The following is a 24897-nucleotide window of genomic DNA, read 5'->3' as shown; positions in this document are numbered from 1 at the left end:
GAATTGCCTTGCCCTTAGTCTCCTAGACTTGTTGTTGCAACAAGTTTTCCCTTTCTAACTATCCTTAGGGACTACCCCCCTTAGCTTATCTAGGAGAGAGCTTAAACGGAGTGAGTAGGGAATAGGTGACAGCCCCTACTCTGAGGGTTGTGCCTTAAAGATTATACCTTGCGGGGTTAGAAACTTTTCCCGCACTTAGGTGTACATCTTAGGCGACAACATTTTTTGGCGTCGTTGCCGGGGATAAGTTTACTTTGACTCGGTTTATTCACTAACTTTCGGTTCTTAGCATATTGGGTCTTTAGAGTTAGGTTCCTGTTCAAGTGGCGGCTCCACTTGTTACATTTTCTGCAAGGATCTCTACTAGAAGGAATCCAAGTCTTTTGTATAATCCTACTCCAGAACCTGAAAGGGCTCTTAGAGTTCGATTACACAAGCTTCTTTCTCGTAGACTCCTTGATAATCTTGGACAGGAAGCTATCCCTGATATTCATTTGCTTTTTCTTGACCCGGTTGAACAGGACATCATGGACTTGTTCGCCCCTTGTAACTTTGCTAACATTCAAGGTTATCCGCATGATCTTCCTGATAATGGTCTTGACAAGTTGCCATCTTTTCAAGGCAATAATGTGGTTAGTGTTAAAGCTCATCTCAAAGCTTTTAGCTCTTGGTTGGGAAAATATGCTAGAGGTCCCGACTATAATCATGAAGATGTGAAGATGAGCCTCTTTGTCCTTTCTTTGGAAGAAGATGCTTTGGATTGGTTTACAGAAAAGCTTGATAATTCGTTTGATTCATTGCAATCAATTATTACTGCCTTTAAGGATAAGTATGGAGATAAAAAAGAAGAAAGGCACTTACTTAGAGCTATTAGCACCATAAAGAAGAATGAAAATGAGATTGTGGAAGAATTTAATAAAAGGTTTAATGGTATTGTTAGAGATTTACCTCAAGATTATAAACCTATTGATAAGTCTCTTTTGGAATATTATCTCGATGCATTTAACAATGATACATCTTATGAGCTGAGATGTGCTAAACCTAATGATTATAGGGTTGCCCAGACTTTGGCTGAAGAAATGGAACAATGTAGGAAAGCATCTGGGAAATTTGAGATTCCAGGTTTTGATAGGGGTCCAAGTAAATCTCGTGATTCTAAAGGAAAAGAAATTAAAGAGGTTGATCATGATCCTATTAAAGAATTGACGCAAATGATTAAGAACATGGAAATTAATCAAGAAAAAATGATGTCAAATCATGCTAAAGAAATCAGTGCCATGCAAGCCAGGTTGGTTCAAATGGAAAGATCGCAAGCACAAAATATCCAACCTAGGAATAATCAAAATAATAATGCTTGGCAAAAGAGGGGCCCATCAAATGAGCAGAGACCGCCAAATCCACTTGAGTCTGCTCATCTTGTGGAAGAAGCTCCTCCTTATTGTAGAGCTTGTGATGCCCTTCATGATGAGGCTACTTGTCCTACTGTAAAGAGAATTATGGATAGTGGAATGATTGGGACAAGTAATCAAATTAATATTGTTGGTGATGAGCATCACTTATCCATGGAAGATTGGATGGAAGTTGTCGAAAACAGTCATGATGTGAAAAATCTTCAATCTTCTTATAGTATTAATACCTTTAATGATGAGAAGGACATGATGTCTGAGCTATTTGGTGAAAAGCCTTCTTCGAAACAAATCTTGGAGATTGCTCGAGATAAAGGATTGACTTATCAATGGAGAAATAAGGAGCAATGTGAAAATCAGATTACTCCCAGAGTTCCTAACCCTGGTTTGAATTCTAACTCTGGATTGAATATTGATTTGGGAGGTTGGATTAATAATGCTAAGATCTTGGTTCCTGTCACAGAGATAATAAAGATTCCCTCCCAGAAGGCTAAGTTATTGAAGGCTATTGATGCTCCTCGTGGTGATGTTTTTTGTGAAAAGGCTCCTGAAGTTGGTTATCAAGATGCTCCGATGTATTTGCAAAGTATGGAACCAGATAATAAATATCACCAACCATTCTATATTACTTATTAATGGTTTTCGATTGTATAATTGCATGTTGGATTTTGGTGCATCGGCATGTGTCATGACCAAAAGGGTCATGGAACAACTCAACTTAAGGATTTCTAGACCTTATCACAACATTTGTGCCATGGATTCTAAAGGGATTGAAGTGCATGGTTTAATTAAGGATTTACAAGTGAATTTGTCCGTTTATCTTGATATAATGATTTCCATGGACATGTTGTGATTGATGTCATTGATTCTTGGGGTATGTTGCTATGCTGAAAGTGGGCTTCTGATCTAGGAGGGAGTATTCAAATGAATTGGACTTATGCTACTATTCCTTCTCCTAGAGGCAATAGTTTTGTAAGGCTTGATAGGGAGCTTGAAAGAAGATTTCATGTGGAAGACCCCAAGAGGCCTCATAATGAGATTATAACAGAACAACCTAGCCTTGGGAATTATGCTATTTTGTCTAACTCCATAGTTCCCTTGGATGAAAAGATTGTTGATTTAAAGAATCAAGTATGGTATATGTATTTTGATGGTGCAGCTTCTAGGCATGGCAAAGGTGCTGGCATTGTGTTAAAATCTCCCCTTGGTCATATTTTCAAATTTTCCTATAGATTGGAATTTGAAGCTACCAACAATGTAGCTGAGTATGAAGCTCTACTGTTGGGTCTCGAATTGGCAAAGGATTTAAAGATTAAATTGCTTAGTATCAAGGGAGATTCAAATTTGGTCATTATGCAAATCAAAAACAAATTTGCTTGTAAGAATAATAGACTCAAGAGATATCGAAATGCAGTTTGGGACACTATGGAACTTTTTGATGCTCTTGATCTTCAAGCCGTCCCTAGAGAAAAGAACATCCATGCTGATCAACTTGCAGTGGCAGCATCTACTTTGCAATTATCTGATGAGTTAGTAAATGATCAAGTCAAGATGGAAGTTATTTTTAGGCCTTCAATTCCCGATAATGTTGAGCATTGGCAAGTGTTTAATGATGATAGTCAAGTAGTTCGCTTCTTGAATAACTTAGAAGAATTTGAAGATTTAAACATTGCTTATAAGGAGGAAGGATGTAATTGTGTTAATGATGATGTGATGAATCCTATCCCCAGGGGTCGGAAAGCATTAGAGTGACTTTTTGATAGGCATGATGCTACAAAGAAAAGAGAAGAGAAGAAGATTGATCCAGGGGAATACATTGAAGTAAATATTGGTACCTCTAGGGATCCGAAAATTGTGAAAATTGGTAAGGGTACCATAGAGGAAGAAAGGAAGAAGTTAATTGATTTACTTCATGAATATAGAGATGTTCTAGCTTTTTCTTATGATGAGCTAAAAGGTTATAGGGAAGATGTCATGGAGCACATTGTCCCTGTTGGAATTTCTAAGTCTAACTGTTAGAAACCCTTCATGTACTTTTTTGATTTATTCCTACCTACTTGTTCTATTAATTAACAAGTTATTTACCATGTAAATACTGGAAATAAATATAAGTGCATGCTCAACACATTACAGATCATCAACTGAAGGAAACAAAAACAAGCACACAAGTGACACCGTTGTTTTGGGACTAATGTCCCTGGAAAAATCCAATGCGGGAAAACTGATGCACTATCTGAGGGTTTGATTTATTAAACAGTTTCAGAATACAATCTGGGTGCCAAATCTGGCTCACCCAACAGAGAAAAATCTCGACAGTAGTACCTCTCTACTTGGAAGCAGATATTCCGGCTAAAACCTCGGATAAACACTCTGGCAGCTCCACAGCTCCAATCTGCCCCACGAAACCCCAGCGTCAGCCTCTAGGGACTGCATCAGCCTCTCTCTGGCCTAGCGTTAACCCAACGTCACTCTGGCTTGGCCTGCGTCAACCTCTGGAGGCACTGCATCAGTCCTCTAGCCCTCTGCATCACCCACACTGGCCCTCTGAGGCACTGCACAGCTCCTGGCTGCCTCTGCATGAGCCCTGGCCGCCTTTGCGTGAACCCTTCGATGTTTCTGCGTCCCTGTCTTTGGCTACTGTGCTGATCCTCCTAGTGTTATCTCTACCTCTCTGCTTCTGTATTCATTGCCCCTCAGCTACAACTCTGATCACTCTCTCAACTTTCTCAACAAACCCAGCCCTAGAAAGTCGAAATCTTGATCTCTTGGTGTATTCTCCAAGTGACTCTCAAGCCTCCTCTTATACTTTTCTCGTTGACAAATCAACGGCCGAGATTAAGTCCCTAATCAACGGCTAAGATTTGATCTGTCTTGATCCATGACTTTTGGACCATTCTAACACAATTTTATATTAATTCACATTAATATTTTATTTTCCCTAAGTTTAGACTTAGGGACTCCATTAAAAATATTAATTATTTTAATATCTCCCAAACTGTTTAAAATTTGCCCAAATGATTTCTGGGTATTGGAGATCTCATGTGCCTTAGCCTCTCCACCAATTTTCGTGGCTAGAGCACATATGATGCTACCCCAAATCGACAATCCCTTTACAAGATGAAAATGCTAAACCCTTTCGTCAAAAAATTAGGCAAATCAATCCTAAGTTAGCTCCCTTGGTTCAGAAAGAGCTTCAAAAAATGCTAGCAACTGGAATTATTGCACAGACTAGGCATTCATCATGGTGTTCTAATTTGGTGATTGTTAGGAAGAAAAATGGAACAATCAGACTTTGTGTAGATTTTAGAAACCTTAATCTAGCATGTAAAAAGGATAATTACCCTTTGCCTAACATGGAAACCATGTTGCAAAGAGTAACAGGTTCAGGAATGATGTCATTGCTAGATGGTTTCTCGGGTTATAATCAAGTATGGGTAAAGAAAGAGGATCGTCATAAGACAACTTTCACCACACCATGGGGAACATTTGAATACATAAGAATGCCTTTTGGATTGACTAACGCTGGAGCAACTTTTCAGCGAGCTATGGACTATGCCTTCAAAGGACTAATTGGTAAAATCATTGAAATATATCAAGATGATCTTACGGTTTTTTCAAAGGATGGTATTAGTCATATTGATCATCTCAGGCAAGTTTTTAACAGGTGTAGAGAATTTGGAATTTCTTTGAATCCCTCTAAATCTGTTGTTTGGAGTAACTGAAGGTAAATTACTTGGTCACATCATTTCTAAGGATGGGATCAAGATTGATCCTGAAAGAGTTGAGGCCATCCAGAACATTCCTTTGCCTCATAACCTTAGGTCCCTTCAATCCTTCCTTGGAAAGATAAATTTTCTCAGGAGGTTCATTCCAAACTATGTAGAAATTGCTAAGCCTATTCAAATTCTTTTAAAGAAAGATTCAAAGTTTATATGGAAAGATGATAGTGAGAAATATTTTAAGGAAATAAAAGGTTCTATCGCTAAAGCTCCTGTTTTAGCTAGCACAGATTATTCCAAGGAGTTCATGATTTTCTATTTCGCCTCAGAGGATACTATAGCAGTTGTTTTGCTTCAGAAGAATAAAGAAGGTCATGAGCAACCGATTTCTTTTATGAGTAGAGCACTTCAGAATTCCGAATTAAATTATAGTACCATGGAAAAGCAAGCCTATGCCTTGGTCAAGTCTCTTAAGCATTTTAGGACATATGTAGGATATTCTAAAGTTATAGCTTTTGTCTCGCATTCTGCTATTAAAGATATATTAACTCAAATTGATTGCTTAGGGACTAGAGCTAGGTGGGTCACTAAGATTCAAGAGTATGATTTGGAAATTAGACCCACTAAGCTTGTTAAGGGTCAAGGATTGGCCCAAATGTTGACTGAGGGTAATGAGAAGGCTTTAGGCTTGATTTGTCAAAATAATTCTTCAACTTCACCTGAGCTTCAAAGGTTAGGAGAAATTGAATGGTACAAGGACATTATTTATTATTTGCAAAATCTTACATGTCCTAACCATCTAGTTGCTCATAAGAGAAGAGCTCTAAGATTGAAAGAAACTAAGTATTGCATCATGAAGGATGGCCTTGGACGGAGGAATCCTAAAGGAATAATACTTAGGTGTGTTGACGAAGTTGAATTGAAAAAGCTTATTGTTGAATTTCATTCAAGATTTTGTGGTGGTCATTACGCTGCAAAGACTACTACCCACAAAATCCTTAGAGTTGGTTACTATTGGCCTTCAATTTTTTCTGATGTGCACAAGTATGTTAGATGTTGCCAAGCTTGTCAACTGTTCACTAGGAAGCAAAAGTTAGCAGCCCTACCCTTACAGCCTATTGTTGTTGAAGCTCCTTTTCAGCATTGGGGTCTGGATTTCATTGGGAAATTCCATGAGAATTCTAGTAATGGCTACTCATGGATCTTAACTACTACTGATTATTTTACTAAATGGGTTGAAGCTATTCCTACTAAGAATGCCACTGAAAAGGTTGTTATGGACTTTATTGAAGATAAAATCATTACTCGATTTGGTGTCCCTGCTAAGATTACTACCAATAATGCCAAGGCTTTTAGTTCTTCAGAGTTTTCATCATTTTGTTTTAAGTATGGCATTATCTTGTCTCATTCATCTAACTACTATCCTCAAGGAAATGGTCTTGCAGAGTCTAGTAATAAAAATCTTATAACCATTATCAAAAAGATAGTAGGAGACAATAAACGGGCTTGGGATAGCAAAATCAAGTATGTGTTATGGGCAGATAGGATTACAAAGAAGAAAGCTACTAGTAAAAGTCCCTTTGAATTGGTTTATGGCTTGGATGTAACTCTTCTTGTGCACCTTAAATTGCCAGCTTATCAACTCCTTCAACATTTCTCTATTGACAAAGATGTTGTTCAACATAGAATTGATCAAATTGTGGAATTGGATGAAACTCATAGAGAAGCTTTTGATAATATGTGTAAAAATCAATCTAATGTTAAGAAAAGTTTTGATAAATCATCTCGAGCTAGATCTTTGCAGGTTGGAGACATGGTGCTACTCTGGGATCGCAGGAATGAGAAACCAGGAAGTCATGGAAAGTTCGACAACTTGTGGCTAGGACCTTATATCATCAGAGGACTTGCTGGACCAAATTCATTTCATTTGAGCACATTGGATGGTGAACCACTAGACTTACCTACGAATGGCCAGATGCTCAAGTTGTTCTACAAAGATGACATCTGATGCCATAAGGGCATCTTCTGTATTGTATTTCTAACCTTACTCCTTGTTATTTTAGATTTCGTTTCAACATTTTTGTTTCTGTCCTTTAAAAAGATTTACTTTTCATGTTAGAAAAATATTTTTGAGCTTCTATTTCATGTGCTTAATGTTATATGATGATTTTTGGATTATATTTGGATGGACGCTACTTATATGAACTTGTGTGTTGCTTGGGTGCAGATTCTGGATTCTCACATTCCTTCAGTGAAGCAACGTGTCCCCAAGTAGAGCCAGATGTTGACCACTCTGTGTCAACTACCCTATAGCAGTGCACATTTTTGCAAAGGAATTCCTTCATGTTTGAGCAGTCAAATATCCAGGATTCATCAGTCATCAATCTATCAGAGTTATAAACCCATTCTGCAATGTTTGTAATGTAAATGATTCTAGTAAGACCATATACGTATGTAACAACCTAGGTAAGCCTATTATTTTGGCAATGATTTTCATCCTAGGAGGTTTTTCGTCTCACTGATTCATCCGTATTTCTAAACACAAATGATTGACAAAGTTTTTCCCTCTAGCCTCACCCCAAAGCTAGGGTGGAATTTATCGTCAAGGTCTTAAGTGAGTACTAGTGTTCTAGTCGAGTCTTTTGTAAAAGTGATTTGGGAATAATTTAAGCTAATTGGCTAAATTATTTTGTTACAAGTCACTTGGTCTACTAGATCATATTGGTCGCAGAATTGGGTAAATTATTAAGGGTCTATGTCTAAAGGTGTTTTCCCCTTTCAAGGGTTGAGTTAAGTATAATATCTTGATGTAAAAATATTTTGGTGCATGGTCCCTCATATTTAGATACCATGGCTTAAATATTTAAGGGTGGAAAAAATTATTAATACCCTTTAGTATCAATTAATTAATTTTTCTGGCCAAAATAAATTAAAATCCTAAGCCAAAAAATTAATTTATTTTTTTTTGGCAAAAAAGTGGTTAAATAATTAGCCGGAATTTGGTCAGAAAAAAAAAATGAGAGAAAAATAAATTCTCTCCAAGTGAAAAATATTAAAAAAGTGATTTTGCACTTTTCAATAAGGGAATCTCCACAAATCAAGCAAGAAAATATTTTTGGCCTAGAAAAAAGGAATTAATTCCCCAAAAAATTGATTTTTTAATGAAAATCGAATTTATGGTCCAAGTTGGTTAAGAGAATGGGGGTTTTTCGAGGAGAAAATGTCAGAAAAAATATTCTTTGGACCAGAAAAAAGGCATCATCAAGGAATTCGAATTTTTTCTCAAGCAATCAATGGTGGAGATCATTTTGACAAGGATCAAGCATTTAATGGTGCACCGTCATGGAACTAGCCATTATTCACTTGGAAGCCTCTAAGAGCTCTCATTTTTTCTATATAAGGAAGCATATGCTCCTCATTGTATCATCTCTTGATGTTGTGCTCTGACTTTTTGGTCCTGAAGCTCTCTCTATTTTGAAATAATAATACACAAATCTTTGGAGTGAAACATTGTGGCTCTTCTCTTATGGATATGATAATGAGTTCTTGAGCTTAATTTTCTACTAGTGATTTTATTAGTTACTTCATTTGCTTACATAGAATTACTAGTGTATAGCTATCTTACACTGGTAGTTAGATCTGGAAAATATTTTAGGGTTGGAAGTGGCTAGTGTGCTTTTGTTTAAGTTGCTAGAATTTTCTTCCATTATATTTCTCATCTCTCGTCTAAAGCTAACAAAATATTTCTGTGTAGAAAATATTCAGTTGGAATAGATCTCAAGCGTAAGGGGATGCTTTTGCTTAAGTTAACCAACTCTTGAGTGATTAAGTAGGAGAGTCCATTCCATTTTACCTAGAGGATTTATCTATCAAATTTATTGTAGGGTTTCTGGGCTTACCCTTTGAGAAAATCTTTCATTTTATTTACTTATTTGAATCAAAGAGCCATTAATGAAAATATATGTTTTTTTTAGAGCTTGTTATTTGTATATATATGTAAATTAACTTTTCCTTTCTAAATAAATTTAAATTTCCAATTTTTTAGGCTTTTTCTTATCTAAAACAAAAAACAAAACCAAAAAACATAAAGGAAAAAAGGAAAATTATTAAGTTTCATTTTTATTTGGCAGTTAATTGAAAACTTGCTATTTAAGAAGCTAATATTATGACAACTTTGTAAGTTTTGTGAATACATTTTTCTATAATCATTTCTACCCATAACCCTTTGGCATTTTTATTATTGTACATATATGTCGCCTATTTTGTTTTCCTAGCAAGTTTAGACAAAGCGTGGAAACTTTATTTTGTTTGCAGGGTTTGAAGAGGAATGAATTAAATTTGTGAGGGCCACAATCAAATTCAGGCCCTTCTCTTAAGCCGCAAACCAAACTTTTCAGGGATTTTTTATTTCGATTTTGGAATTGAGAAGGTTGTAGCCTTAGATGCCTTACATTTCACTCCAAAATTGAATATCTGACAGGGCCGCAAGGGTTTTATTACAAATTTGTGGCTTGAGATTCTTTTGATGTCATTTTTCTGGCAGCCGCAAACCATTTTGGCACAAGTTACCCTTGTTTGCATTCAATTTTTTTGATAAGTGCAGGCTTATTACTCACTATCTAGTTTGGCTACAAGGGTTTAAGATTCATAGAGTTCTTTTGACATAACCCTTGTCTCAATTTGTTGAAACCTAAGTCATCTGACATAGGGATTTGGGATTCGATCGACACAGGGATTGGAGTGTCGAATACAGACATGTTGACCCTGTGGAACAAGACACGTTCAGATACGTTATATATATATAGATATATCATGATACAAATTCAATGATTTAAACATAGATCTTCATCTAGATGTAAGTTTTACAGAGTAACATTATGCATACAAAATTACAAATACAATTGTGACATAAATGATAAATGATAAATTATAAATTTATAATACATATTCAATTCATCAATGATCCAATAGGAGAAAGACAAGATAGTAAGATAAGATATTGTAGTTTTCTCATTAAGTCATCAAATCAAAATGTTTACTGTTTACATAGGTAGTGCAATGCCAATAGCAAATACATAACAACTACAACTACAAGTCTACAAGTATACAAGCCTCAAGGCAGTAGGTAGCTCATGACTCATGAGTCATCAATCCTCATAGTCATCATCAAAATGAGCATCACTGTCCTAATCATCATGGTCACAACTACTCTCCTCTGCTGCATCCTCCTCCTCTGTATCCAAAGTCATCTCTACATCTGTTGGTGTGGAGGATGACCCCTCTATAGTATCACCATCATCAAATTTGATAGGCTCTAGCACTTACCTGTTGCTTGAATCTCCTTGAAAATGCTCCCACACCCTTTGGTCCTTGCTCCCAAACACCCATAGCAAACCCACAACAAACTAAACAAGTGAATGTGCAAATAGAAGTGTCATGATCAAGACACGTTCCGGATTCGAAGTGTCCTGATTGGGACACATTCCGGATTCGAAGTGTCCCAATCAGACACGACGTGTCCCGATTTTCGGACACGAATCCGCCCGAATCGTGTCTGATTCGCTGGATTCGGGACACATAGGGCCTGGGGGACAAATCTGGTTTCATAGGTTGAAACTAATCATTTATTTGTAGGTGTATTTCATCATATTCTTTGAAGGGTTTGAAAGAAAACGAGTAGGAAGGGCCCAACCCTCACCCTAGTCTAAACCAGTGTTGCACGAAGCGCCCCCCCCCCCCCGGGATCGAAGCTCCGAAGCGCGCCCCGTACGGAAGCGCCTAGGAAGCGCCGTACGAAGCGCGCTTCGGAATTTTGGAAGCGCGCTTCGTGAAATTTTTAGCGCTTCCTGGAATTTCCGAAGCGCCGGCTCCGAAGCGCGCTTCGTACGGCGCTTCGGGCCGCTGAAGCGTGGCGCTTCGAAGCAGGAAGCATGCGCTTCACGCACGCTTCCGTACGCTTCTGCGGAAAGGGGCGCACCCAAGGGAGAAAAACACATTTTTTTAATTTTTTTTTTTTAAGTTATGTTCACTCAACCTTAAGGGGGTGGGTTAGGGTGAGGTTAGAGTGAGGTTAAGGTGAGGAATGAAAAGAATAAAGCCCCCATTCATTCCTCATTTTCTTACTTTGAGTTTATGAGAGTTGGAGAAGAGAAGAGAGGAGAGGAGAAGAGAAGAGAGGAAAGGAGAGGAAAAGAGAGGAGAGCTTGGAGGAGTGAAGAAGGAGGAGCTAAGAGAAGGAGGAGGAGCTTGGAGCAAGAGCTTGGAGGACTTCAACTACAAGAGCTAAAGAGGTAAGTTCAAACCCCAAACTCCCTTGTTTTTTTGAAATTTTTTTTGTATTTTTCTCCTCCCTCTCCTACTCTTTCCCATTGTTTCTACTTGCTCCTTTATTTACAGGTTGCCGTTGTCCACCACCTATATCCATATTCCAAGATGGTGTTCTTTTGGCTTCTATGTATCATTCCACTCTTGGTTTTAATGATGGCAAGGGTGAGGAATAGAAGGGAAGAAACAGAAGAGGACATTGGTGATGGTCCTAATAGTAGTGACCCAATGTATGATGAGGAGGAAGGGTTTGAAGAGGAAGGGGATGAACTTGAAGGGGACACTGAAACACAAGATGGGAAAGCTACATCAACACCCTTGTGGAACTATGTGACCAAACTTGATGGGGGAAAGGGTGGTGGATCTTACAAATTTGTGTGCCCTCATGGTTGTCATGGAGGAAAACCATATTGTGGTTCATATACCCGTCTGAGGAGGCATCTTTGTGGGGTGCTGGACAGTGATGAAAAAAAGGGTTCTGTGGGGGTACAAATTTGCCCAAACATTTCAACTGAAGAAAGAAGAAAATACATCCAAATAGAGATGGTTGCACAACAAAAAAACACGAAACAAAAAACTCATTCTGAATCAAGTGCAACCTCTAAATTTGGTAGTTGCTCATCTCCTCATGGTACTTCTGCAAGCTCTGGAGGTAGAAGAACAATAGGGGATTTCCTTAATGTTGCTAGGAGGGATGATGTGGATGGAAAGATAGTCCGTTTTCTTTGTGCTTGCGGTATACCATTCAATGTGCTTCGCTCTCCCTATTGGCATGAAATGGTAAAGGCCAGCAATGAAGCCCCAAAAGGATACAAGGCCCCGAACTATGAGAAAGCTAGAACAGTGTTATTAGAAAGAGAAAAAGCTAAGGTTCAAAGAGCTTTGACACGTTTTACAAATGAGTGGGTAGATTCTGGGGTATCCATTGTATCAGATGGGTGGACAAATATTAGAAACCAACATTTGATAAATGTTCTTGGTGTTTCTTCTAGTGGTGCAGTATTTATTGCATGTCATGACTCCTCCTCCATCACTGCATCTGCACAAAACATTGCAGATCTCCTATTGAAATCAATCAAAGATGTTGGTCCGAATAATGTGGTTCAAGTGATCACAGATAATGCAGCAAATTGTAAGGCAGCAGGAAAAATTATTGAGCGTACTCATCCACACATCTTTTGGTCAGGGTGCCTGGTTCACACATTGAACCTTTTGATGCATGATATTGTGAAACACAAAGAATGTGGGTGGATTGCTGAGGTTTACAGGAGAGGGAAGCAGCTCATTAAATTCATCACAGGGCATACAAGGGTAAACTACTTCTATGGCACTTACTCCAAGTTGCAATTGCTTAAAATTGCAAAGACAAGATTTGCTAGTTATTACCTCACCTTTAGGCGGCTAGTGAAGGTGAGACAAGCTTTAACTAATCTGGTGTGTGCTGAAACATGGGATGAAATTAACACTGACATAGATGGTGCTAATGCAGTTAAGGACACTGTTCTTGACAGTTACTTTTGGGGACAGGTTAAATATGTTTTGCAATTCACCAAACCAATTTATTACATGATCAAGTTTGCAGATTCAGATCGACCAGTAATTGGGGAGGTGTATGAGCAAATGGATAGCATGTTGGGGCAGATTAAAGACATTGTTGAGCCTAGAGATATCAACTTGTACAATTATATTCGTTTAGAGGTGCAAAACCGATGGGAAATGCTAAATGTTCCATTGCATGCATTAGCATATGTTTTGACACCTAAATACTATCATCCATCATGGCTTTCAACACTAGCACCTGGGGGGGGAAGCAAGAGAAAAACACACCAAGATCAAGAGGTTCACCAAAAATATATGGCTGCATTGAGTAAATTAATCCCTGATGAGGAGGAGGCTGCATTGGTACGGAGACAGGTGAGCAACTATACGCTCAACACTGGTCCATTTGGGAGCATGCATTCAATTAAAGATCGAGAGACTTTTTCTGCTCTTGAGTGGTGGAACATGCATGGAGGGGGTACTCCACTTCTACAGAGTTTGGCATTGCGGGTGCTATCATAGGTGGTAAACACTTCTTCTGCAGAGAGGTGTTGGAGCTCTTATTCTTTCATCCACAGTGTTAAAAGGAACAGGTTGAATTTAGACCGGGCAGAGAGCTTGGTTTATGTTCATTACAACTTGCGATTGTTGTCCCATTACTGTGAAGATGCAAAGTCTAATAAAGACTTGTTGATTTGGGACAAGAATCCAGAGGAGCCCAATTTGGAGGATGGAGTGTTGCAACTAGAGCAATTAGAGGATGCTCTTATCCAGGTATGTCCATTGTGGTATGAATTTTCCAATTTTCCCTTATAAAGCATTTCTCTAATTCATGTTTTTAATTTTTTTGTTAACTAGTGTTTTTTTTTTTGCATGAATTTTTTGAGCGATTCTAGGATGATGATGACCGTGTTGATATGCCACCACCCCAACCCCCATCTGGTCCCTTGGTTCCTAGGTTCCATGGTTCAACACCAACAGCAGGGGGTTCTTCTTCATCAGTGTCAGTGCCACGACTTCCACAGGCACCATCTTCTTCATTGCCACCATGTGGAGGCCCGCCACCACGTTCTATTCGTGGTGGAAGGAGGAGAGATTAGTAGATATATTCACAATCTACTACTTTTTGTCATAGATTACTCATTAGACTTGTAGACTTGTGAATTTGAATTTTGAACCTTTTTGGCTTGGCGGTGACCAAGTGACATATTTTGTAAACATTATTATTTGAATTTTGGACATGACAAATGTTGACAGTTGCTCACTTGCTAGATAAATCATAATATGCTCTATGTTTTATGTTTTATAATATGCTTAAATGTTTTATGTTTTATAATATGCTTAAAAATTTGATGTATGTTTGTAATAGCTAGAATATAGATGATTGTTGTACATACTAGTAACTACAATGGAATCATGGATGCCATATCTATCTTGATTTATGCAAAAATATGCATGTTTTCATGTCTTCTACAATTAATTTGGTATTTGGGATGTTTGTTTTGAGTATAAATGCAAAAAAATATAAAAAATATATATATATATATAGCAGACGCTTCGCTTCCTAGATTTTTGGAAAATGACGCTTCGGCGTCCCCGCTTCCAAAAAACGCTTCCGCTTCGCTCCCGCTTCGTGCAACATTGGTCTAAACAGCTAGGGTTTGAGGCCTTACGCTATACCTTTTTTGTGGGTTGTTAGACTTGAGAAATTATCTTTCTTGGAAGCTGCAGAATGTGAGGCTTGGTCTAAGCATTTATTTGAAATTTTTCTACGGATTTTAAAATTATTTTGTGAAGTTGTTGGCTTTTAAGGACCTCAAGCAAATTCTGCTTCTAAAGCCAGGCCGCAAAGGAGTTTTCTACAAAATTTCTGATATAAACTGTTGATAATTTCCCAAGGCTGCAGGGACATTAAATCAAAAAAAAATTGGGGGCAATTTCTGTAGTAAATTTGTGGAGGTCGAATCTTGAAACCATAAGAAATTACCCAAAATTCCCTTAGTAATATTTAATTCAATTTCTATCTTGTGGTTAAATTGGGCTAGGTTGCATGCATTAAGGGCTTGAATTTCCTTTGTTGCCTAACTTTACTGGGAATCACAGAAATTTCAAAAGGGTTTCTCGACTAAAATTTTGTTGGCTTAATTGTGTTCTTTTCACAAGGTTCAGGGCTTCTCCAACTAACCTCTTTCTACTAGATGTGAGCTTAAAATTTCCTCCAATACCTGGTGCTCACAGAAAGTTGATTGGCAGGATTATAAACAGTGACTTGTTCATTAAGAAACATATCTCTGGTATCCAGGAAACTTTGCAGCAGAGAAATTGTTTGTTTTGGGACTGTGTTTTTCTTTCATTTTGATTCATTTTTCTTTTGTTGGATATAGCTACAGGAGTTCAAAGCACATTCACTGTTTGAATATTCAAACGATTTATTTTGCAGAAAATTCATATAAAAATTGACCGAGTTTGTTTTTTTAAACTTGGCATATAGTTGGCTGATCTAATTCCTGTTGTTTTTTATATATATCCGGAAAAGCTTTGTATCTTGCTGTGAGCGTAGAACTTTCATATCACCTCGTGCAAAATATTTTGAGGTTTCAGGTCTTTGCATTTTAGGGGTCTTTTCATCTACTTGGAGCTTAAAGTTAAAGTGACAAATTTTAAAGCCCTCCTTCATCAAATCTGAAAAATTCCAAGGGAGTTTCTTTCAACCTGGTCACACAAGAAAATCAATCAGAACAATAGTAATAATAAGCCTAAAATCTCTCATGATAATTCCAAGAGTAATCATAAGCATTTAACTCACATCTTTTGCAAATTCGGATGACTGATTTGGGTATTGGAGGATTGATATTTTCACTACAGTAATCTGATCTTTCATTAACAGTGGTATTTTGTGGAGTGGTGTATCCTTTGCAAATCGACCATTGGTTTTAGGTCTAAAATTTTGTCTTGCAGGGACAGTCATCAGTTCTTCCTTAAAGGGACATTTACCTTCGAAATATTGAGCTTTCTTTACTGCAGAAAATCATTTGCTTTGGAATTGTTGGCTTGGGAATTTTCCTCTTGTTTTCATCTAAGACCATGAGCCCTTCTCACTGGCATCAATTTGTTGGAGGACTGGTTTTGTTGCTGCAGCAAGTTCAATCGTCAAAGTGCTAAGCCTCATATTGAAGCAAAGGATCCATCATATTTGTGCACTATTTTATTGGAAAGACAAAGGAAATCAAAGTCTGATCTCTAGATATTTTTTCTTGGATCTGTCTTTCATCTTAAGGAGTTGTCTTATCTTTGTAACTCTCATATCTTTGTTGTAAAGCTCCTTGAAAAGAAGAGCCTTTCTTTATGTCCTAGTTTTTTTTCCCAATTGTAAGTTCACCAATAAAGCAATTTCTTCTTTTTTTTTGAGGGAGCTAGGAATTTGTTTCCAAGGCATCCTGTTTCTCCTTATTTAAAAGGGAGACCTTGTGTTTGGTTTTGTAACTCACTAACTTGCACACTGCTTTGCATCTTCTAATTGCATTCTCTATCTTGCACTTTCCTATTTGCTTCTGATCTGATTTCATTGAAGTATTTCTAGCCTTGCTTCAATTGTTGTTTATGATCTAAAGTAATTTTTCTAATAACTATTAGCAATTTCATTTGCCTTTTCCACGATTGAGAATTGATTATAATATTTTCTTGTTCAACCGCCTAAACAAGCAAAGAAGACCTTAAATTCTCTATTGTATAAAGGCATTGTGGAATTTTTTCTCTAACTCTTTTAACTTTAATTATCAGTTTTGCTTTTGAGCAACTATGGTTACTTCATTGGTTATTGTATAAGCTAATCTTGTGTTCTAAGTGTTTATCGTAATCTTTGGATTGGTATTTACTTTCCTTGAAGCAACATTGTTATCATTATAGTCCATTGAAAATCTTGCATCAATATTTGCATTCTAGAGTTAGATTTTGCATTTCACCTAGCTTAGTTTGCATTCACCTATCTGGCTTTGTCTAATTTGGCATATTGTTATTTTGTGAGCACTCTATCTTTACTTGCAATTCTATATTACTGCTCTTGTATTGTCATTTAATTTCCTTGCTCATTGCCCATTGATATTGTTACATTTATTTGAGCATCTCTTTAAAAACAAAGTACAAGTTTCTTTTATTCTTGCAAGGTAGATTTTCTGCTCATCTTTTAATATTGTGCCATTTCCTATACTAATACTTGTCTTGTAGCATTATTTATCTTGTGACTTGAAATATCTTGCAAGTGTTGAATCTCTTCTAAGCATTGTTATAAGGCACTGGTTTATCATTGTTAATCTAGTCATTGTCTTAATTATCTTGTTGGGATTGTCCAGTTAAATATTTACATTGATCTTTTAGTAATCAAGCTTGCTAAATAATTTTAATCAAGTTGCATAAATAAAGAATTGCCTTGCCCTTAGTCTCCTAGACTTGTTGTTGCAACAAGTTTTCCCTTTCTAACTATCCTTAGGGACTACCCCCCTTAGCGTATCTAGGAGAGGGCTTAAACAGAGTGAGAAGGGAATAGGTGACAGCCCCTACTCTGAGGGTTGCGCCTTAAAGGTTGTACCTTGCGGGGTTAGAAACTTTTCCCGCACTTAGGTGTACATCTTAGGCGACAATAGTATGTACAGGTGACAGGTCTACGGTAACCAAGAGATTGTTGGAGTTCTCGTGACCTTCGGTTCGAGTAGCTTCGCCCACTTCTTCGAGAGATCACGTCCCAGTTGGAGCCAGATGTTACCCACCATTCTGTGGGTTAAATCCGTCGGACAATTTTTTTCTACAAAATGGCCTTCAATTGGTTGTTAGCAGCCCTTTTTCCCCACCGGCTAGCTCATTGTGCCATCTTCTCCGCCACCTGAGCCAACCATGTAGTCTCTCGTCCATCTGCCATGATCATATGTTTGAAGGTGGGCCTCTCGAATCTAAAGGTATGCCTTGTCATTTCGAAATTGAGTATCGTAGTTTTCTTATCATGGACACTTCTAGGTATGGGTTAATGGGGGGATTTGGCGAAAAGAATGGGCTAGGTTAGTACTTTTGTCTCCTAGACCCCTCCTAGGAATTAACCTTTCATTCTAGTCCCATGGGATCTATTTTACTGACCATTTGGTTCCGGGGATGGTATTTCACGGGAAACCCTGATTTTGGTTACGTGGTCCCGCTCCCTTATCCGTTTATATTACCCTCTTTCCATTCATTATTACCCCATTCATCATTTCTCCTACCTATGTCCACATTCCTCCATTGGGTCCACATAGGGTTAGCTTGCCTCTTCCGCTTGCCCATACCTTGGGTCATGGCTAGGAATGAAGCCCAGAGGTTGATGCAGCTGAAAAGAAAGTTAAAAACATATATGGCCACATTCAATAGGAAAATGTACCACAAGATGCAAAAAGATGGTCGGAACAAATACATTTAGCACGTGGGCAAAAGCCAATGCGTGAGCTCTACCCTATCATCATGGCCATCACCCTGGTTCCCTCAGGTTCTATGAGCCTTCTTCATCATATAGGAACCCATGATTGTCCCAACACCTGGTGGGCGATGAACTGACCCACCTTAAAAGGGAAAATTCACTGCTATATATTCTACATCATGCTCTAACCCTCGAGCCCTGAGCAGATAATCAAAGAAAATCATAAAAAGGCAAAAGGCATACAAGAAGGGTGGAAAAATCAAGGTCAGGGCACCTCATTTACCACAATTGGTCCCTCCTATACATTATAAACCCAAGTGTGGTCTTCCATCTTATTAGATACCCTTGTAACCCAACATGTGACCCAGGGCTACCCCTTCTCATCCCCTACTTCATTCACCATATCTGTCACATGCCACCACCTTTTGAAGGATGTACCTTGAAATATTATCTCCTTTAGAAGTAAAAACCACCTAATAGGGTACTTGGTTAACCCCATTTGGAGTTTAGGAGACATTGGCACATCCCGAAGCCCATTATCAAAGGGCAGGCCATTATGAAGTCCCCACCTGTGGTCCATGATTTGGTAAGCTCATTTACTGGATTTCTCTAATGACTTGTTGTACTAGAAGGCTAGGGGACGCAATGGATCTTATGCAGAATTGTAGATGGTCTCCATTTTGGGTTTGGTCTCCCTATATAGGGTCCTAATTCTCCAGAGGGCTATATTGGCACATGTAGGGTGTGCGTTGAGAGCCATGGGCTTCCACAGCAACAAACATCCCTACATGGATCCCCACAGCCTTTCTTAGATTGCTTGTGGTTCACTTATTGGACGAGGAAGATGCACTTGATCCATCATGCCCAGCTGGCCCCAGATTTGCACCATACACTTTGCAGATGATCCAGGGCTTGCACGATGATGTGGCACCACCTACACCATTATCCTAGCCCTTTCAGGCGATCTACAAGCATCTTCGATTTGTCTGGAGACACATGAGGACACTTGTGCGCCCCCACGTGTCATCTAGAGCACCACGGGTTATTACAAGGGGCCAACCCCTTGTCTACTGTTTTTGAGGGTCCTATTCTTCATTGTGGCATCCATGGACCTCATTAGGCCTCTTAGATGGCCCTACGACATGCATAGATTATTATTTTACCTCTTGAAAGGCTTACTTTTTCACTTATGAGCTAGTTTGGTGGGCTTGTCACCAAAAGTTGAATTATTAGAACATTATTTTATTTTTGGGGCTTATGTAGGCCAAGGAGGCTAATTCGAACTCCTAAGTTGTGTATAAATACAAGTGAGATGAGCTCATTTGCTCATCATCACTTTGGATTGGATCATTTCTCTCTCTTGAGAATTTCGCATTTTTTCTAGAGGATGAATTGGAGCTTTATGGATGAATTTTGATGTGTGGATATTGGTCTATCTTCTCTTGGAGCTTCTCTCTTGTCAATTGTGAATGGTTGGATATATTCTGTTACATGTAAGTACATGCTTTTAATGTTATTCTTGTTTTACTTTGTCATATACATCCATGTAAGTACATGTTTTAAATCTTATTCTTGTTTTACTTTGTCATATACATCCATGTAAGTACATGTTTTTAATCTTATTCTTGTTTTACTTTGTCATATACATTGGACTGGGATTTTCGTTGTTCTAGGGCTAATTGTTGCATGCATTTACTACTTAAAATTGTGGAATTTTGTCTCTACTATAGCATATCTCAATGTATGGGCCATGTAATATAAATGAAATGTCCTAGGGATAATTCTATCAAAGGATTTGACCTTGATAAGCCATTCCCTTTTGTACATCGAAGTATTAAAGTTGCAAGATTACTTCTCCTTGACCTAGAAGCTTAGTGAAGTGATCTTGAGGCCTCCTTGACTGGGAATCAAGAAATCCTACTCATATTCATCATTGACTCCATTCTCCCAAAGCTTAAGGCACTGATCTACCAAAAGGTGGTCACCAAAAATCATATTCTTTCACCTCCTTCCTAGAGTCTCGTGTGTTGGACTTTCCTCAAGCTCTCCTCCAATTTTGAATCCATTTTGATGGTGGAGTTGGGAGAAAAGCCAAGCCCTAGCTCCGGGATCAAACTTTGTCTTAGCATCCCCAAGGCTAGTACCTCAAAGGGTCAAATTAACACCTTCAAGTGAAAATTCTTTCTTTGATCCTTTCCCCACCTTATCTAGGGTAAGAACATCATTGGTTGCTATACTCATTCCCCCTATCCTAGACCGGTCTACTTGGTCCCGTGTGGTCCCATTCCTCTTAAAAGACAATTCTTCAAGAACCATCTAGGATACCAATCAAAATAAGGTTTTAGGGATTGTGAGGTTCCGTCATAAGTCCTATCTCATAAATCTAACCCTTGAATCCTCCTTTCCTTCCCCTAGAAGACTTTGTACCTTACTTGGAAAGCAAGCAAGCGTTATCCTTGTCACTTTTCTGAGAAAGGGATTGTTTGGGTCACTCTATATCATTTCATTGACTTATCCTTCATCGGTAACTCCATAATATACCGGGTCTCCTCCCATCAGTGAAAGTCCGTAAATAGAAGGGAGCCTTAGCTGAGGTGACAGTGGGCTAAGTCTCCATTTGTTACCCTTTGCCTAGCATTTGCCTTTAGGGATTCCCCCTTAGGTCCCCTGCTAGTTTCAGTGGTATCATTGTGCTTGGATCAATGGGATTGATTTCCATGTGAACCAAAGCTTGAGGAGGTGGTGTAATAACTCTATAAAGGCTTCCTTCACGAATTCCAATAACCCTAGCTTTATCAATGCTAGAGTCTTTTCCCCAAACCAATACTTTTCCATCAACAAAAGAAACTCTTTCCCCTTTATCTTCTAAACAAGAAATAGAAAGAAAATTATTTTTCAAACCTAGAACATATAGAATGTTGTTGAGGTGCAGCTTCGATCCATTTTCTAACTTCAATGATGTTGATCCCAAGCCTCTAACAGCATAGCTTTTGTTGTCACCCAATTCCACTACATGAGAAGATGGCTCCTTTGATAGTGTATGAAGTTGTTTACTTTCTCCTATCATGTGTCTTGATGCTCCACTATCAATGATCCATGCATTGTCATCACTAAGAGAACCTATAAGAGCAGCCAAGAATCCTTGACTTTTGACCTTGTTGAATAAGTAGTGGATGACATTCTTGATCCAACTTCCAACAATGTTGATACCCATTCTTATGTAGTTCATCAGAGGGAGAATCCATTGCAACAAAGTGATCTTCAACTCTTCCTGACCTTAGCTTTGATACCATGTTGAGAAATCAATGCAATTACATTTGGGTTTGATTCCTCTTTCTCGATAATTACTTGTGAGTTATGTTGGCTTCGTTTGCTTCTTTATTATCTTATCTTTCATCAAGCAATTACCATATTAAGTGTGTATGAAGATCACAAAACAAGAGACACAAGATGTAGGCACTATGCCAGAGCAAAACCCCCCTCAAGGGGAAAACCTAGTCAAAATTCTCTTCCTTCAATGGTATTCTTTGAGACTCTTCAACCTAGACAAAGACCAAACTGTCCCTCCACATCAAGTCAACCTTCCAGAACTTCGACCCCTTTGCAGCAACACTTACTATGGAGCAACTTACGGCATTAGGCAGTAACTTGCAGCAGCAATACTTGGAAGACTTCATTCTCCCAAACTAGGGCACGAAATAGAGAGAGAGTAGCTCCAAAACTTTGATTTTCTTCTCCTCCTTAGACTTGACCCAACTCACACTTCCTTTAGGCTTCTTCTTCCTACTTCGCACTTCTCCAACTTCCTTATGTTGGAAAATCAAAGCAGCTATATTAGGGTTTGATTCTCCTTTCTTGATAATTTCTTGTGAGTGTGTTGGCTTCTTTTACTTTTTTATTATCTTATCTTTCATCAAGCAATTACCATATTATGTGTGTATTTAGATCACAAAACAAGAGACAAGATGTAGACACTATACCAGGGCAAAACCACCTCAAGGGGAAAACCCAGTCAAGAATATTCTTCCTTTCAATAATATTCTTTGAGACTTTTCACCCTAGACAAATACCAAACCTTCCCTCCACACCAAGTCAACCTCCCAGATCTTCGACCTCTTCCCAGCAACTTTGACTAGGCAACAGCTTCTGGCATCAGTGAAACTTGGAAAACTTTTATCTCCCAAACTAGGGCATGAAACACAGAGAGAGAGGCACCAAAAGTTTGATTTTCTTCTTCTTCTTAGACTTCCCCAAACTCGCACTTCCTTCAGCATCCTTAGACCCACTTCGTCCTACTTCGCACTTCTCTAGCTACTCTTGAGATATCGAACTAGCTTAAGTAATGATGCAACAAATGACTTCGACTTCCTTGTATTTATAGGCTCCATGTGAGGTCGAATAAGTGTCCTTAGGCCTACATGATCTCTTCTAGGCCGACTTGGTGTGGAGGAGACATAAATTATATTTGACTCAATAGTAAACCTTTTTACATGATTCAAAAGCTCAAGAAGGGTCTCTTTGATTATGCAATGACTATAAACTCAATATTAATCCTAGGAGTCCACAATGGGGACTTTGACTAATATTATGATGACCCAAGCATGAAACCGATGCCTTAATAAGTCATTGTTACAATAATAAAAATTATTTTCTTTATTCTTTTGACAAGTACATTTCATGATGACTTAAATACATTAAATAAAGACCGAACCTAGTTACAATTTCCAACACTCCCTCTTAACTAGGGAGGTATTCATCATATACAAATACAATAGAAGATCTCAAACTATATGAACAATGAAGAACTTTAGGCACCGCAATGCCATGGACTAGATTCTTGACCAGGGCAATCTATCCATTGGTCTCTCAATAATTTAGGCACCGCAATGCCACGGACTAGATTCTTGACCAGGGAAATCTATCCAAGTGGGAATAAGGTGGACTCAATCTTTCAGCCCCTCTAGGTACCATCAGGCTTACTTGCTAACCACCAACCCAGGGACCTAGGTGTGTATCCATGGTCAGAGCTCTATGACCCATGCCACCCTCCCTACTTTGGGACCTAGACATCAACACAAAGTGCCAGCCAGATGTCCTCCCAAGCAATGCTTCACTCACAAAGCCTTAACAAATCTCTTCCATTTTCTTATCATCAATATTGTCAGCAATGTCTACCAAACCAAGCAGGTTTCTCAGATACTCGAACTTCTTATTAGGAAGAGCCTTTGTTAGTATGTCTGCTACTTGTTCATCTGTCGAGACATACTCCAACTTCACAATCCCATCTTGTACTAGGTTACTAATAAAGTGGAACTTATTGTTGATATGCTTCGTTCTTGAATGAAACATGGGATCTCCAGACATCTTGATACAACTTTGATTGTCCCATTTAATCATAGTAGGACCCAGAGGCTTCTTAAACAAATTTGTCAGAAGCTTCCTTAACCAAATAGCCTCCTTTACTACTTCACACGCAGCCACATATTTTGCCTCAGCACTACTCTATGCAACGGGATCTTGCTTCCTACTCATCCGTGAGATCATAGCAGCTCCCAGACTAAAACATCCTTCGGTAGTGCTCCTTCCATCGGTCTCACTACCACCCCAATTAGAGTCTGTGAAGCCAATTAGCTTGACTTCCTTACTATCATACTTTAGGCAGTGATATATAGTGCCACGAAGATACTTTAGTATATGTTTAGCAGTTATCCAATGATCATGACGGGGTTCCAACTGAAACTGACTAAGAATGTTCATTGCAAAACATATATCTGGCCTAGTATTCACCAGCTACATTAGGGAACCCACCAACTCTCGATAGGAGGTAGGATCCATGAGACTAGAGTCAGAGTCCCTCAACTTCTTTAGATTGGTGATCATAGGAGTAGTCATTGACTTGGAATCCATCATCCCAAATTTGTGTAATAACTTGATGATGTACTTTCCTTGCCGCAAATATATCTCCCCATGTCTCTGCCATACTTCTAGATCCAGGTAATAGTGTGTCAGTCCTAGATCCCTCAATTCAAATTTAGCTGCCAACATCTTGCATTCTTGAATTCTTCGCTTCACATCTGTGATGAATAGATCATCCACATAAAGTAGAATAATGATGGGCTCATCATTCATGACCTTAATGTAGAGATTCAGATAAGCAAAAATCTTCACGAATCCAATTCTAAGTATATATGCATCCATCCTTACATACCATGCCCTAGGTGCTTGCTTCAAACCATATAGGGCCTTCTTAAGTCTGCAAACATGAGAGTCCCTGCTATTAACTTCAAAGCCTTTGGGTTGTTCGATGTACACTTCCTCATCAATGGTCCCATTCAGAAATGCGATCTTCACATCCATTTGATGGATATTCCACCCCATTGTAGCAGCTAATGAAACCAACGATCTAATGGTAGTGTACCTTGTTGTAGGTGCAAAGGTTTCTTCATAATAAATGCCTTCCTTTTGAGAGAAA

Source organism: Pinus tabuliformis, chromosome 6, assembly GCF_031772625.1.
Source record: "Pinus tabuliformis cultivar Carrire ecotype Pingquan chromosome 6, CPIR1, whole genome shotgun sequence".
Lineage (NCBI taxonomy): Eukaryota > Viridiplantae > Streptophyta > Pinopsida > Pinales > Pinaceae > Pinus > Pinus tabuliformis.
The sequence above is the reverse complement of the archived record's forward strand: the minus strand, read 5'-3'. Positions refer to the sequence as shown.